General features: G+C 40.8%; 1 protein-coding gene across 1 annotated transcript in view; it reads left to right on the top strand.

Moving 5' to 3' along the window:
* Positions 1-3,872: 3,872 nt before the first annotated feature.
* The window catches only part of LOC124616105, a 234,502-nt gene continuing 222,203 nt past the window's right edge, over positions 3,873-16,171 (top strand). The window contains exon 1 of the mRNA XM_047144364.1: positions 3,873-3,956. The gene's annotated coding sequence lies outside the window, so the exon portion shown is untranslated. The remainder of the gene's footprint in view (positions 3,957-16,171) is intronic.

The following is a 16,171-nucleotide window of genomic DNA, read 5'->3' as shown; positions in this document are numbered from 1 at the left end:
ATAAACCTTTTAGACAGCAAAGAACTTGTTTCCAATTGCCATACAACTTTATAAATCCATATACTGTCTCAAATATTTAATTGTGCCTAAGGATTACTGAACGATTTATGTGACAAAACTAGTTGTCCCATAACATTTGAAATGTCACTTATTGTAATTAGTTTACAAACGTTAAGGACTGTCTGATCGCTTTTCTACTATCATGGTGTTACTTTACATCTGGACGGACTGTCACAACGACCGGTGTTCTGTAGTAGTCTCTACAACGACTGTACTAGGGAGGGTTGCGACTATGTGCAACACAGATATGCTATGTTGGTTGCATACATTCAGGTGCAACCTACACGTTGGAATTTAGGGGTGACCCACATTTTTTGCTGTCGAGTGTACATGTTACCTCTCTGAGTCGTAACTAAACGTATCAGGCGTCCCGTATCACTCCAATTGCACACGCCCCACACCATTACAGAGCCTCCACTAGCTTGAACAATCCTCTGATGACAAGCAGGATCGATATCTCTATACCCGTACACGTGCATCCGCTCAATGCAATTTGGAACGAGACTCGTTTGACCAGACAACATCTTTCCAGTCATCAACAGTCCAATGTTGGTGTTGACGGGCCCAGGCGAGGTGTAAAGTTTTGTGTCGTGCAGTGAGGGGTACACGAGTGGGCCTTCAGCTCCGAAAACCCATATCGATGATGTTTTGTTGAATGGTTCGCACGTTGACAATTGTTGATGGCCCAGCATTGAAATTTGCAGCAATTTGCGGAAGTATTGCACTTCTGGCACGTTGAGAGATTCTCTTTAGTCGTCGTTGGTTCCATTCTTGGAGGATCTTTTTCCGGCCGCAACGTTGTCAGAGATTTTATGTTTTACCGGATTCCTGATATTCCCGGTACAATCGTGAAATGGTAGTACAGGAAAATCCCCACTTCATCGTTACCTCGGTGGTGCTGTGTCCCATCCCTCGTGTGCCGAGTTCAACACCACGTATAAACACTTAAATCTTGATAACGTGCCATTGCTAGCAGCAGTAACCGCTCTAACAACTGTGGCAGACACTTGTTGTCTAATATAAGCGTTGCCGACCGCAGCACCGTATTCTGCCTGTTTACGTATCTTTGTATTTGAGTACACATGCCTATACCAGTTCTTCAGTCTAGAAGGTTCACACTCACGGAACGTCGGTCTCTATGTGGAAAAATATGAATATAATGGGAATCATACAGCCCACCAGCTGCATGTCACTATTTAATTTACTCTTTAACGGGTAATAACGAACCATTTTCTCATTCTGGTGTCTATAAAATAAAGGGTAATGATTGTCCCTGTTTCTAAATAGGGCAGAAAAGAAGAGTAGTCAAAGTTAGGCAAAGCACATCTATTGGGTAAAGGAGGCGGTAATGTTCACTGCTACTTACGCCGAGCATCTCACACAATGTGCACACTCCTCTAGTAAATTGGAAGACAAGGTTATTTTGAACAGGGAAGGGAAGGAATTTAGGCTGGACTTGCTGTAGAAATTCTGATTTTTAAGCACAATTTTGGTGCTGGGTGTGTCCTTAATGATCAGTTACAGCTTCAAAATAGGAACTTTTTAGATGGCCTTTGGCTATTTCTTAAATTGACAAAGCAACTATAAACGGTTTTCGCGCTAATTCGAGGTGTTACTGTTCTCATAGACGTTATCTGTCAGTATGCTACTTGAATGTGCATCGTAGTTTTGTTCACCATTTGCATGGGTTTATTTGTTTCTTTATATATATATATATATGTATATATATATATATATATATATATATATATATATATAATGTTTCTTACGTTCGTGTTTCTGTAATGTCTTTTATGTAATTTTATTAACATGTCAGGTGTCTTTTGTGTTTGGCGCCGCTTCTTACGTGAGCGCTAAGTGGTCGTAAATTTCTTTCTGGCTTGCCCCTGCTGTCATGTTCGTTGTCCGTTTGTGGGTATGACACACTTCTACCTCAGATTTTACATGGATCATTTTACTATTGACTAAGCCATATGTCTACGCCACAGCATTTATATGGATTATTTTATTGTTGACTAAGCCCTATGACAGTTTTTTTTCTTCACGCAATATGTGACTCGTATGTTTATTTCGTGTTTCTACTGTACGTAATTTTGATGTTCATATGACTTGCATGTACTGATTTTAGTACATCCTATTTTAAGGTGTTATTACTTTTTCCGAGGAAGACAGGTTTATATCTGCCGAAACCTAGGTAAAGGTTTGAATAAAGCTTCGATTTGTAACTGGCTGGCTGTATGAATCCCCGTTATATCCATAATTCTATAATTGCTGACTGCTGCGACGTTCAAGACAGGGGTTGGAAAAATCAACAGTTTAGAACCGATAGCGGTTGGAGTTCTGAAAAACCGTTTGTCAGTATTTGTTTGGTCTTGGTTGCAACAGGTCCTTCTTTTCTTTTTTACTAATAAAGAACCGAAATATCGGTTAGCCACATCAGCAGTGATAAAATTTTACGTTTTTAAATATTTTTTTAAAAGAAGAGTGATTTTCATTCGTAAAATTTGCATTCGTTTCAAATACTGCGTTATTACAGAAAATGGGAAAAGCGAACAGTGCTACTTTAATAACAATGCCGAGAGAAACGAGCAACACAACATGGTTATAAGAATGGGTACAGCACTGCTTCCCAGCACCTGTTATCGTGTGGCGTGGCCTATTAGATGATACACACGGACGAAGTGACGTAGCAGTGAAGTACAATACCTTATTTACTTCAGAGAATTGAAGATTAATCTACCATTTCTATTCAGGTAATAAAAGAGGAAGGAAATTGTGTTAACAGTAATGAATTAAAATCTTAACAACTATTCATTCACAATATACAATAAAAATAGAAAATAGATGATCTGCTGCCTGCGTTGACAGTATATGCCTTTTATCTGCTTAAAGCACTTAAAAACGGATAAATTGACACTAAAAATAGACCTCTTTTAACGCTGGAACACTGACTGTTTCTAATCCCTAATAGTGATAAGATCTCAAATTACAACATGGTTTCTGAGCAAAGTTTCAAAAAACTGGAATCAATAGGACAATACGGGTCTTTTGATGTAGTATTCGACCACTTATCACATTTCAAGAAAATCAACGACCGGTGGATGGAGTAAGATTTGTTTTATTTGCATATTTACTTTAATATTTTCATTCTACTTACCTTGAAACTGAACGAGTAAAAATTTTCAATCTTTTTCTTCGATTTCTACATTTATTACAGGAAATAATGGTAATAAAATCCGAAAACAGGTTTTTTTCAGAAACCAACTAGTTTGAGCGTTTTCAATAGTCAAGTTATACCAGCATGAAAAAAAACGATGTGACCGAAAAGCTGTTGTTTCAGTGATGACCGCCATCCCACGTTCCAAGATATTGGAAAAATAGACATATTTACGCAGAAAAACAGTAGTGAATGAGGGGACGAAGAAATTTCCTGCTGGGATAGTGTATCGGTAGCAGATATTCTGCAGTGACGTTGCATGAGGGTTCCAGGAATGGCTCCTGATCTACTATCTATCCGCCAGAGTACTCGTCACAATAGATTTGGTGACAAGACTGTAAAGACGCTGATTTACTTTGCGAGACCGGTCATTCGGAAAGCTATATTTTGCTTATGCGCCCGCCGGCATACAGTAGTTGTCAGCGTCTGGTGTGCCGATAGGCCACGCGTACTCCTCGAGTGTTTCCGGGAAGAGCGTCCCACGTCCCACACGCGGCGGCGTGGAGGAGGCGGGGGCGGCGCGCATGCCCCCAGCTGGCAGCTGGCAGCTATAAAGGGGGGCGCGCGGCGCCGCCACGCCACAACACGCCGACGCCACCGACGCCGCCGCCGACGCCGCCTCCGTTGCACCACGCTCCGACGTAGCCGCACCACAGCCCGACCCACCGCAGAGCGACAGGTGAGGGGCTCATTGCCAGCTTCAGGTACCCCCACCCCTTCTCCCCCCACCCACCCGTTGGCCCCACAAGCTTATCATAAAGGGATTCTTGTGCTCCTAAAATATGCATTGCTTACTGCAGCGGGTGATGTTAAAATTCTGTCATGTATACTACCATATGTGTGAAATTTCTTCGGTAAACGTCGAGAAAATATGGAAGCATGTCGTGTGGTATTTTCGTAGGGGAAGTACAGTACCATGTTCATGTTGTCCATGTTCTGCCAATGTCAGTTAGCTGCTATGCGACATCTATCCATACGACGGTTTCTCTCACGTATTAATAACAGACCGATAAGTACAAATAACATATGACATCATTGTTTTATACACGCTGACATTATCAAATAGTAGGGCATCTTCATTTGCAAGATTCTTCATTCACAAGATATATTTTACATAGTGAGTAACGTCTTTCAGTATCTTCCCTACGTACAACGTACACACGTAATTTTTCTATGCACTCTATAACCGAACAATTTCGTGGCAGTAGTTATAAAGTGCATATAAGAATTATGTGTGAACATTTTCACGTAGGCAGAACACTTAATACGTTAAGATGCCTAACCAGTAATCAAAACTTCTAACGTCATGCGACTGGAATTTTTTTGTCTTCGTAGCAAAACATAATTTAAAACTTAATATTATGCTCATCTATTGTGCCACGACAGTGTCGCTTCTCTTCGTATCTTCAGCATTATAAAGGCCTGATATAAATCTTTGTGATTTGAAACGAGGCAAGGAGACGAAACCACTATTCTCTCATTGTTAATCTCATCTTTTATATCTACCGAATCATGAAGAAAATACACATTTTATTAGACGTGAAAAGACACTTCTGTCAACGGCACTCTCACGCTCTTTGAAAGGGAAGTACACTAACATAAATCTAGTCGGTGTCGGGAGACCATACGTATGCAAAAACAGCCAATTATATTACGAATATTAGGGCAATGTTCATCACTACACCTCAGCTTGACACCCAATTATAATAAGTTGGCAACTCAAAAGTTAGGAAAAGGCGCTATTTTTCAGGACTATGGCCGTTAACGTGCATTTTCACGCTACAGTTCTTTTTGTGACTTAATAATGCTCTTAGGGAAGTACAAGTTTTCATTAAATGAACATAATTACTGCAATGTGTTCTTTTTTTGTCCCACTATGTAATAATATTACTGATATGGAGCATTCAGTCATAGATTCCTTTCTTTGCGTATCATCACGTGAGCCAGAGCTCCAAAATCTTGAATCATTGGTGCGAAACCAGATGTCAACTCTGTATGGGACAGCTCTTACTAACAATTCGTGATGTTCATCAGTGGTTTGCCACAAATGTATGTGTACATGGGAAAAAATTATTTTCAAAATTATCTTTTGGCAGCAGAGCGCGGGCTATGTTGTTTGCTGTAATGCACTACTCACAGAGAACTATCTATTTTTATGATTAAGTGCATGAAAAATTTCAAAAAAAACCTTACATTTACCTCTGAAAGTAAATGGCCGCCGTCCCTCAAACCTCTAGTCAAAAGGATGGACATATAAACACCTTTACTTCAGTTGTGCGAGACGTGACTTCATCACATTCATAATAAGTAAAATAAGTGTAAGTCCGCAGTAAGGAAATATGCATTTATTTTTCTAAGTAAAGTCTGACCATCACAGAAATTTACATAATGACTTTTTATCCGCTGTAGCTATGCGCTTAGAGATAAAATTTGTTTATACTGTGAATTAAAGCTAGTTCCTTAAGACTTAAGCAATCACTAGTTTCCTCGATGAAGACATTTACGCTTTAGTAGTGCATTGGCTCTGAGCACTATGGGACTCAACTGCTGAGGTCATTAGTCTAGTAGTGCATTTCAGTAACCGACACTGTAATATAGGAGCATCAAAGATCGCATACAGAGCAAAACCGTCAGAAGCATTCTTTGTTGTGAACCTTTTGTAAACGTCTGACAGTTTTGTCTGAGCGCGGTGCAGTACTGAAAAACTGATGAGTGTAATGTCGAACAAACTAGTATAAAAAAAGACAGGCTGAGATCTTCCGCTACGGTCGCAGGTTCGAATCCTGCCTCGGGCATGGATGTTTGTGATGTCCTTAGGTTAGTTAGGTTTAACTAGTTCTAAGTTCTAGGGGACTAATGACATCAGCAGTTGAGTCCCATAGTGCTCAGAGCCATTTGAACCATTTTGAGATCTTCCTATATACAAATTATTAGCTCTAATTTATGTGAAACATGCAGCTATTGTCAGCTTTGTCTTGTGTTCCGAGAAAACTTCGGTATCTGCAACAGATACAAGTTAACACCGAATCATGTAAACTGCGATAAAGTACCCGATTCGTGAACCTAAATGATTAAACAAAATCTTCGATTTGTAAATAAGGTTGATGTTAACTGCTTAAAATTATTTTCTAAGGTTGTTAATGTAACCATCCAAGCTGAGGTTTTGCTTTCCATTTAGGGCTTCGAAACATAGTCCTCCATCCGTATGTTTTCTGTGTGTATTGAGTTCGCCTCCTGTATCTCTGTTACATCTGAAATTTCGTCATTCAGTCTACGACTGAAGCATTTAAATTTAAATCCAGTTCTATAGCAAGCGAACTACAGTGTGATCCAATGACTTCCTGTCAATCTTCCCTACTGCTCACATTTTTACCTTTTTTTTACGTTCTGTCTGGCATAAAACTGGTTTTTCAGGACATTTTTTCCCAGCGAATGGACAAATCATAGGTAACGGTGTATATTTATAGCGAGCGGAGGCACTTGCCTGCAGGGATACAGAGACCATTAGAAATTACAATTGTAGAGCCACTACAAGTATCCATGTAACTTTTTCTTTATTTTCGACCAACGAGGCTTCGGAGCCATGTTAATACAGCGTCTAACACCATCTTACAATAAGATAAATTAACGTATTCAACTTACAACATGACAACTTACGTTACGCGACCAAGGGCCATTCGTTACAAATATCGGGTTGTATATAAGGAAGCCGTCATACACAAAATGGGGTGAGTTGGTTCAGTAAAGTAAACTCTCTGGCCATATGCATTCAAAGATTTAACAGCAAGAGATACCATTTCTTGTTGAACGAGTCAAAGCCCTAATGATATATACTTTCGTTGAAACTACATCATGAAACCTTATGAAACGCTATGTAATACAACAAATACTAGTATCACTAATCTACGGCAAATATCCGCCTCATTTTCGGGCGTTCACGAAAGTTCCGTGCAATTTCAAATTTGTTACCTTCATGGGCATAAGCAAACATGTATACATGCGAAATATGTGCTTTGTAAATAAATATGTATGTTGTAAACACCTTCCTCCCAGTACGCTGCACCTTCAATAATTGTAGATGTAAGAGGAATCATGCAACCACGTATGAATAGCAAAATTAATTAACGCTGTCAGTTTTAATGCCAATAATATCCTGTTACATACATGACATAAGGAATTGACGTCCGTAAAAGCTGCTATTATAATTTTATTTTGCAATTAGACTTGTGTGAGTGAACACCCGAAAATAATGTGAATATTTTCCATAGTTTACATAGCTTTACATAAGACTTCATGAGATAATTTCAACGAAGGTGCATATGGATAGGCTTTGATTCGCTCGATGGCAAAAGGTATGAATTGCTGTTTAATCTTCATGAGATAGTTTCAACGAAGGTGCATATCGATAGGCTTTGATTCGCTCGATGGGAAAAGGTATGAATTGCTGTTTAATCTTCATGAGATAGTTTCAACGAAGGTGCATATCGATAGGCTTTGATTCGCTCGATGGGAAAAGGTATGAACTGATGTTTAATCTTAGAATTCACCTGGCCAGAGAGCTATGTTAACCGTTCACAACTAAGTTATTCCATTTCATGTATGACGGTGGTGATATACACAGCCCGATTTTTGTATGGAGTTGCCCTCGGCCACCTAATGTAAATTATTATATTGTAAGCTGAATGTGTTAATTTATCTTATTGTGCGGTGATACAAGACATTGTATTTACACAGTCCTGAAGATGCTCGAGTTGATCGGGTGTGAAACAAAGAAGAAGGTACATGTGGCTTGTGGTGGCTCTACAACTTTAATACATATTTATATTTAAATGATGTTTCAATAACAGTTCTGTCACTTGCTTGTACAGATTGTTCTTTCTATCGCAGATCACGATTTAGGCCTTGCCGTTTTCAAGAACCACAATGTTAAAGAAAACCAGACTTCTGTAAACGAAGTCATCTTCGAAACATATTAAATTTGTGTATTTTTATTCCTTAAGCTCGTAAATATCAGCTTTCCACAATTTTAATATCGAGAGTTCTGCTGTGACATCTCCCTGAGAACTTTCTGGGTGATTATTAGAAAACATATTTCTGGGTGACCAAAAATCCCATTTCTCTACACAATACATCTGATCGAATAGTGTTTCTCGTTTTCTGTAATCGTTTGTTTCATACGCTGTCAGCCTTTCACTTACTCTATTTTCCCTAGGGTTGATCTCGAAGTACACGGTCCGCTTTTTTCATAATCCAGAAAATTCATTTTGTCTTAACCTTCTGCTTATATCCTTCATGTCGCTACATCCGTCAGTTAATCCAAGGGAGAGAAAACGTGTACGCCATATGTCTGTGAATCAAGTAAATTTTGTTCTGTCACGGTATTTTAGCTGTTCGTATAACGTATTCTCTGAGACAGAATTTGGGAACTAGCTCAGCATTGACCTAAATGAGCGTGGAAAACCGCTGAAACACCAAACAGCTGGCCTATGTGCCAGACCAACGGTCGTTAATCCGCCGCGTGCATTTGGCATGGATGCCGCTCACCCCCAGTCTCGCATGTTACCGCAGTGCGTTGAACTAACCGAGCAAATCGTGAGTATCCAAAACACCGTTCAGAAAAATAAAACTGTGAACATAGCTGGAGAGCAGGAAACATAGGGGTTGGACAAAAACGTGGAAACACCGCGCGAAATGCATGGTTGAACATAAATGCAGATGATAGCCGAGTTCGCAGGTTGCGCTGTTGTATTTGACTACGAAGCACGTCCGCAGTGTCCTCAGCAAAAGTGTCACTCGTTCTCAGAACAGTGTTATGTGCTGTCGTGATTGCACTATGCCGGAGCTAAGTCAGTTCGAACGAGGAAAAATTCTTGGTGCTCTTATGGTGGGTGTTACCGTAATCAAGGGAGCCGAATTGTTTGCTGTTTCGGGAGGCACTGTATCGAAGATTTATACCACATGCAGCCGGCCGCGGTGGCCGTGCGGTTCTAGGCGCTGCAGTCCGGAACCGCGGGACTGCTACGGTCGCAGGTTCGAATCCTGCCTCGGGCATGGATGTGTGTGATGTCCTTAGGTTAGTTAGGTTTAAGTAGTTCTAAGTTCTAGGGGACTGATGACCTAAGATGTTAAGTCCCATAGTGCTCAGAGCCATTCGAACCATTTTTATACCGCGTGCAGGGAAAGCAGTTAAACAAAGCGCCTAGAACCGCTCGGCCAGAACGGTCGGCAGAAATTAAATATCATCCGCTAAAAAGGGGGAACGCACGAATTTTCCCTCGTCGATTAGTACTTCAACATACATAAACAGGAAGCTGCATCTCTCAGCATTTTTCGAGACACTCAAGTTTGAAAATTTTAGACGCGGTTATACACTGATCAGCCTCAACTGGAACTCGCCAGTGTGCCTCGAACTACTCCGTCACATTCCTGGACTTGTGATATGGTGCATTGTTGAAAAATGACACTGCAGGCGGGAAACATGATCGTCATGTAGGTGTGTACGTGGTCTACAACCAGTGCACGATACTCGTTGCCGTCATGGTGCATTGCACGAGCTCCATTGGACCCAGGAATGCCCAAGTGAATGTTCCCTAGCGCATAATGGAGACGACGCCAGCTTGTCTCCGTCCCGCAGCATAGATATGAAGGAGCTATTCTCCTGGAAGACTACGGATTCGCGTCCTCCCGTCAGAGTCATGAAGAAGGTAGGGGAATCATCAGGCCATGCTACACTCTGCCACTGCGCCAACGTCAAGTGCCAGTGGTTACGGAGGACCCTCGTTAGGAGTGTTCCGTGCACTCTCTGTTCAGACGCACTAGTATTCTGCTCAGCATTAAAGCCTCATATTAGTTTCACGACATTTCGCCGCCACATCTCGTTGACCCTACGACGGCCGACATCTGTAATGAAGAGTGGCCGCCCAACCCCACGACATGTGGGCGTGGTTTCAGCTTCGTTGCGCCACGCCTTGAAGACTATCACCACAGCACGCCTCGCACAACCGAGAACTCGCGCTGTTTCCGAAATGCTCTTGCCGAGTCTCCGCGCCATCACAATCTGTCCTTGGTCAGACGCAGATAGATCATGCGCCTTCCTCATTGGACACACAGACAGCACGGTCACTGATACTACATGCACCTTGTGTGTGTCTGACTAGCAGTCATTCTCCGCCAGGTGACGCAGCTATCGATTGGGCTGGTTTATATAGATTGTAGGTCGGTGGTCATAACGTGTGTCTCATCAGAGCATACTTTGTAAGATCGGAAGTGTTCATAGTATCCACAGCCGAGCGAGCAAGCGCCTAGTTTCATAAACACGAGATTACTGTATCGAGTTTCGTTAGCGGTCATGTTTCTTGTTTTCATTCTCAGGCAGACCATTGAAGTTGGAGATATTCTCTCAGCGAGCAATATTGAAGTAATTCCTCCAACATGTACTCCGCTGGTGCAGCCTTGCGATCTTTCTTTTCGCTGATTGGCGATGAACCCTATAAAACGACTACAGAATTGCGCATACATCACCGAACAGAATAGACAGGTAGCTTCTAGAAAAGAGTGCGTAAGAGTTCAATCATTCGTACCATATCAATTATCTACGCCAATACTTTGTGATATGTTTCGGTATGCGTGGTACGCCGCGAAAAGTATGATGTCCGAGAACCGTTTATGAATGTACACAATCTTTCTTTTTTGCAATACACACTTTAAAAAAACAATGCACATGCAAAAGTTCGTCGTTCATTTTGTGTGTTGCAAATCGCAATGATCATAGCTTTCCTTGTTTCTGCGGTCAGTATCATCCTTATTCGTGCAATGCTCCTTAGGTTACACATTATATTTGTTACAAATGTACATATAATAGCATAAATAATATGAGTAGACAGTACTGATTCGATTAAAGTTCTACTGTATCCTTTTACTGTTTCCAGTCTCCGTACAAAAAACTTTTTTCTCCTTTTTCCAGTTTAAAGATAATGAAAATCATAAATGATTCATCAGATATTTATAATCTGTACAATCTTAATAAATTTGTTGCTTGAATTACGCGCGAGTTAAGAAAATACGGGCAGCTAGATTCGAAACAGAGAGCTGTTCTTTACGAAACCAAGCGCTTACTAGACGAATTGGGGACACCGGAAATAGGAGCATCCATAGAAAGTAATATAATAAAGCACAAAATTTTCAAACTCTGTTTTCTCAAATCGGTTGAGAGTGGTGTCAGACTGTTTACATAAGTTGACTTCCTAGTCATGCTCTATACACCCTGTCAATTTGAATAAAATAGATGAGAGGAGGTTCGTGCAGTCTTCTTGAAAGTCGTAACGCGGACGCAAGAGTGTCTTGTCGTGGCGGACAGCCATTGAAGAGGACTGTGGAGAAAAATAAGAGGATGATAGCTAAAAGATCACTGCAGAACTGAATGCCTCATTTGCGAACCTAGACAGCACCATAAAAACATGAAGTGAACTCTATAAGTACGGAATTGCAGGGCGAGCTGAAATTCCGAGAACACTCACCGCTGATACAAGTGCCTCAAACAGGAAAACGAGCGGTGGCCGTGTGGTTCTAGGCGCTGCAGTCGGGAACCGTGGGACTGCTACGGTCGCAGGTTCGAATCCTGCCTCGGGCATGTATGTGTGTGATGTCCTTAGGTTAGTTAGGTTTAAGTAGTTCTAAGTTCTAGGGGACTGATGACCTAAGATGTTAAGTCCCATAGTGCTCAGAGCCATTTGAACCATCTGAACCAGGAAAACGTGGTGCTGAAATCTTAAAACCTGGAGTAAAGGGCAATGGAATAAAGTCATTTGGTCGGATGAGTCTTGTTTCACACTGTTTCCGGCCGAGTTTACGTTGCTAGGGTGCAACAGGGCGGGAGTTCGATGATGATGTGAGCGGCCGTATCACTGTATTTCATGGCAGTGACGAGGATGAATTGGCGCATCGCCCCCGGCCATCACAGTCACCAGATCTCACTATTATTGGACCTTTACGGTCTACTTTGGAGAGAAGTGTGAGTGACAGCTGTCCACCTCCATCATCGTTAGCTGAACTTGTCACTATTTTGTAAGAAGAATGGTATAAGATTCCCTTTGAAAACCATACAGGACCTGTACTGGCCCATTCCGAGACGACTGGAAGTGGTTTGGAATGGCAAAGGGTCTTCTACACAGTATTAGGCATGAATATGTGTTCTGCTTTTGGTGTTACTATATTTTTGTACTCCCCAAGTACACCTTCTGTCTAGTAAATTGTCATTCTCACTTTGGTGCTTCTCGTAGTACACGAGTGCGTCTCCCAGTAGCTTCTTCAAATGAAGGCATGATTTCCATGTAAATTATCCTGATATTTATGGCTCTCTGAAGAGAAGGGTACAATCCTTGGAATTTACCGTTCCTTTCTAGTTCAGTGTATTCACGGCAACGTGTTTCCTAGCAGTTCCTTCATTTAGGACGGTTAGTTGGTTGAACAGAACGTAGATAAAGATGGAAACATTACTATTTCTTTGAAAAAGATGTCATTCTATTGCTTTTCTTATTCCTTGCTTACGGTTTAATGTTGTGTCCACACCACAGTATTTACAAGCAAAGTAGGAGTTAGACACCTCGAACCAAATTATCGGAAACAGAACAGTAGCACACTTAAAGGAGAGTGCGGGAAAGTGTTGAGCATACGTATCTGAAGGCGTTCATTTCTTTATTCATGCGAGTTGGTTTTACAAAAACCGTGGCAAACTTAAATGAGACGACCGGATTCGCACCGTCCCTAAACGAGACTAGCGCATTAACTATCACACCGCCTCGTCTAGTGGCTTTATCACGGATATCAACGAAGAATGTTCCTTTTCATTCCAAAGCATGATATGATGCTCTTCTGACTTATGACTTCGTTTTTATAAACAAAGACCAATCCAGTACCTGTTTGTCTTTATATAGTGTGTTTTCCATTTTAGCTAATGACATTAGTTAAGCGTGTATTACTTGCTAATCTTTATTCAATACGCTTCTTGTCAAATTTTTGTGTAGTCTAATTCTGCCACTTATCACTGAACACATTTGTTGCTAATGTATTGCGATAATTGCCCTGGAACCTACAGACGTCCACAAGAGAGTGGACGTTATCGGCATGACTGCAAAACATCTTTCTACGAAAAGCACAAATATTTGTGCAGTTTTGTGCAAAGTTTATGAGTCATTAGTCCTAACGTAAGTACAACTAAATACAGGAGATGAAGCAGAAAGGAAATAGAATTGTTTGACTGATCTAACATTCAGAACTGTGAGCTAAGATCGATTTGTCGTGTTACAGATATTAGCCATCTCTTGCGAGTTCTGACACACTTAAGGAGTATATCAATTCTTCCAGTCATTGTGCGATTTATAGGTCCCTTACTTTGAGTTTCAGCTTTTTGTGATTCACTTTTGTAGCTGTAAATTCTTTTAGCTTTGAAAAAAGTGCTGCCATATTTTCAGGGCTTAATATTCACTTTTTTAAAAAAAAACCGTTTCTATAGACAAAGTTCGATCTTCTTGCGTTACAGTTGAATATGTACGTGAGATTTTCGTTTTGATTTGCTTTGTGTTTACTGTATATAACATGTGACTGCTTATTCAAAAGAACAAAGAAAAAAATATTTAGAAACGGAAGTCCTGAGCATTGAATGTTTGTGTTTAATAAGTTTAATCAAAGTATTCCTTCGGCGCACAGTTTCTTGATTGTGTAGAACAAGAAACTGTTTGGAATACAAGTATAAAACTGCGGTTCGTTTCGGATATTACTCATAGCTAAGCAAACGTGTTCCGATGTACAAAAGTTCTTGATTGTGTAGAACAAGAAACTGTTTGGAATACAAGTATAAAACTGCGGTTCGTTTCGGATATTACTCATAGCTAAGCAAACGTGTTCCGATGTACAAAAGTTTACGCTAAGGACAATTACTGTTTAGGGCGCATTTAAATTGGGAAATCTTGACGTTTTGTGTAGTTTACAAAGAAATCATCACTGCCGCCCAGTTTCATACATTCTTAATTGCGTCGTTTGCTTTGGACTGGCAAATGAATAGAAATTAAACTGTGCCATCATTTTACATCCTGAATGGGTTTGGCGTGAATTTATTTGCTGCGGAGGCGAATGAAAACATTGTAATCCAGCCAGTTTTCAGTAAAAAAATTTCTCTTCTAACTCTATCAGTGTCTGCAACTGCAGTAAAAATAACCACTCACGAAATGAGGAGTACATTTGTTATTCTTAACGTTTCTATACAGCTTTTTCTAGGTAGTGCAATATTCACAGTATATTTTTTCTGTGATTAGGGCAATTATGATTACTCCCTCTTTTCTCTGTCAGTTTTGCATACGACGCGAGAATGTCATTATTACCCACGGATTGTGTTGCTGTGTTCCACGTCGCCGGTTTTGCTTGCAAAGGGTTTCCTGCTAAGTTACAAAATCAAAATTATCATTTTAACACATATTTATGAAAGAAAACACCGAGGTTTCGATATTCGCTGCCTTAATACCTGAGCTTATTTGTAGTCCCACGTACAGAAAACATGGGTATTACATAACTAGAAACACTGTATACCCAGCACAGTAAGTAAGCAAAGTGGCGCGGTCCTTTACAATAGCCTTGTAATCAGAAGCACGGGAACTAAAATCTCCGTTCTGCTGGCCAACCTGAGTTCGATTACTCGTTAGTTCCCTAAATCAATTCGGGTGAGTGCTTGGCTACATTACTACATTACCTCCAGCTGCCGCTCCTTCGCTGCAGGTCACTGAAGTTCATTTCAGAACTGCAGAATTGCAACCAATTCTCGTAATTACCCCTTTTTCCACTAAATATTGCCTCTCATCCGCGCTAAAACTTAGCAGCACTGCCTGACTATATGGTAGCTGTCACAGCATGGAACCATCATGTGATCAGATACGTGCTCTGTGCATGTTCAACGCGCCGCTAACAATGTTGTCACTACAGAAAAATCTTCTAATCTTAAGAATTGTTTTTTCAAAGTGGTCGGGTTTTGACGATTCTCGAAGTGCTTTCATGAGAATTCTTTTGAGACGTACCTACTTCCAGTTAGCATTCACCTCTTAAAAGGTACTCACAACATTTTCTTCCAAATATGTTAACTGTGCCGATACCTTGTAATATTTACAGTGATGTGATTTCCTTCGAAGAAGCGTTCAGTACGCCTTTTATCAAGCATGGAATATTTCTTACATTTTAGTTGTAATATGGGGGACCAGGCCAACAATGTTCACTATATGTGTGCTGTACTGGGTTTCATTAGCGTGTGAATCGGTAGAACAGGACGTCGTATGCCACTGGAATTTTCGACGATCTGAAGGGAACCCACCAACCTTACCAATTACCTTCTTTATGGTTCCTCCTACAAACAAAGGAGTCTCCATGAAGGAAAGGAGCAAGAGTTGTCACTAAAAATGAAATTATTGCAAGGACACCTGGAGATATTCCCCCTAAACTGTTATGATGTGAGGCACCATGTCACGGATTGCGCGGCCCCTCCCTCCGGAGGTTCGAGTCCTCTCTCGGGCATGGGTGTGTGTGTCTGTTGTTCTTAACATAAGTTAATACAAGTAGTGTGTAAGTCTAGGGATCAACGACCTCAGCAGTTTGGTCCCTTAGGAATTCGCACACATTTGAACATTTTTGCGGTGATGTGAGGTGTGAACGGGGCCACTGCTTTCAGAAGGACTTTTCGCTGATGAAGATAAGGTACGAAGATAAGGGTTGCTACCCAATGTGAGACGCGTAGTGATGACTCGAAACTGATGAAGGTAGTTAACTGATTCATATTAATGGACTATTCCCTTATTACATGTGGCACAATAATTTCATATTATAAGTTGAATAGCGACACGACATTAACGATTGACT

The sequence above is a fragment of the Schistocerca americana genome, chromosome 5, assembly GCF_021461395.2.
Source record: "Schistocerca americana isolate TAMUIC-IGC-003095 chromosome 5, iqSchAmer2.1, whole genome shotgun sequence".
Classification (NCBI taxonomy): Eukaryota; Metazoa; Arthropoda; class Insecta; order Orthoptera; family Acrididae; genus Schistocerca; species Schistocerca americana.
The sequence above is the reverse complement of the archived record's forward strand: the minus strand, read 5'-3'. Positions and strand labels throughout refer to the sequence as shown.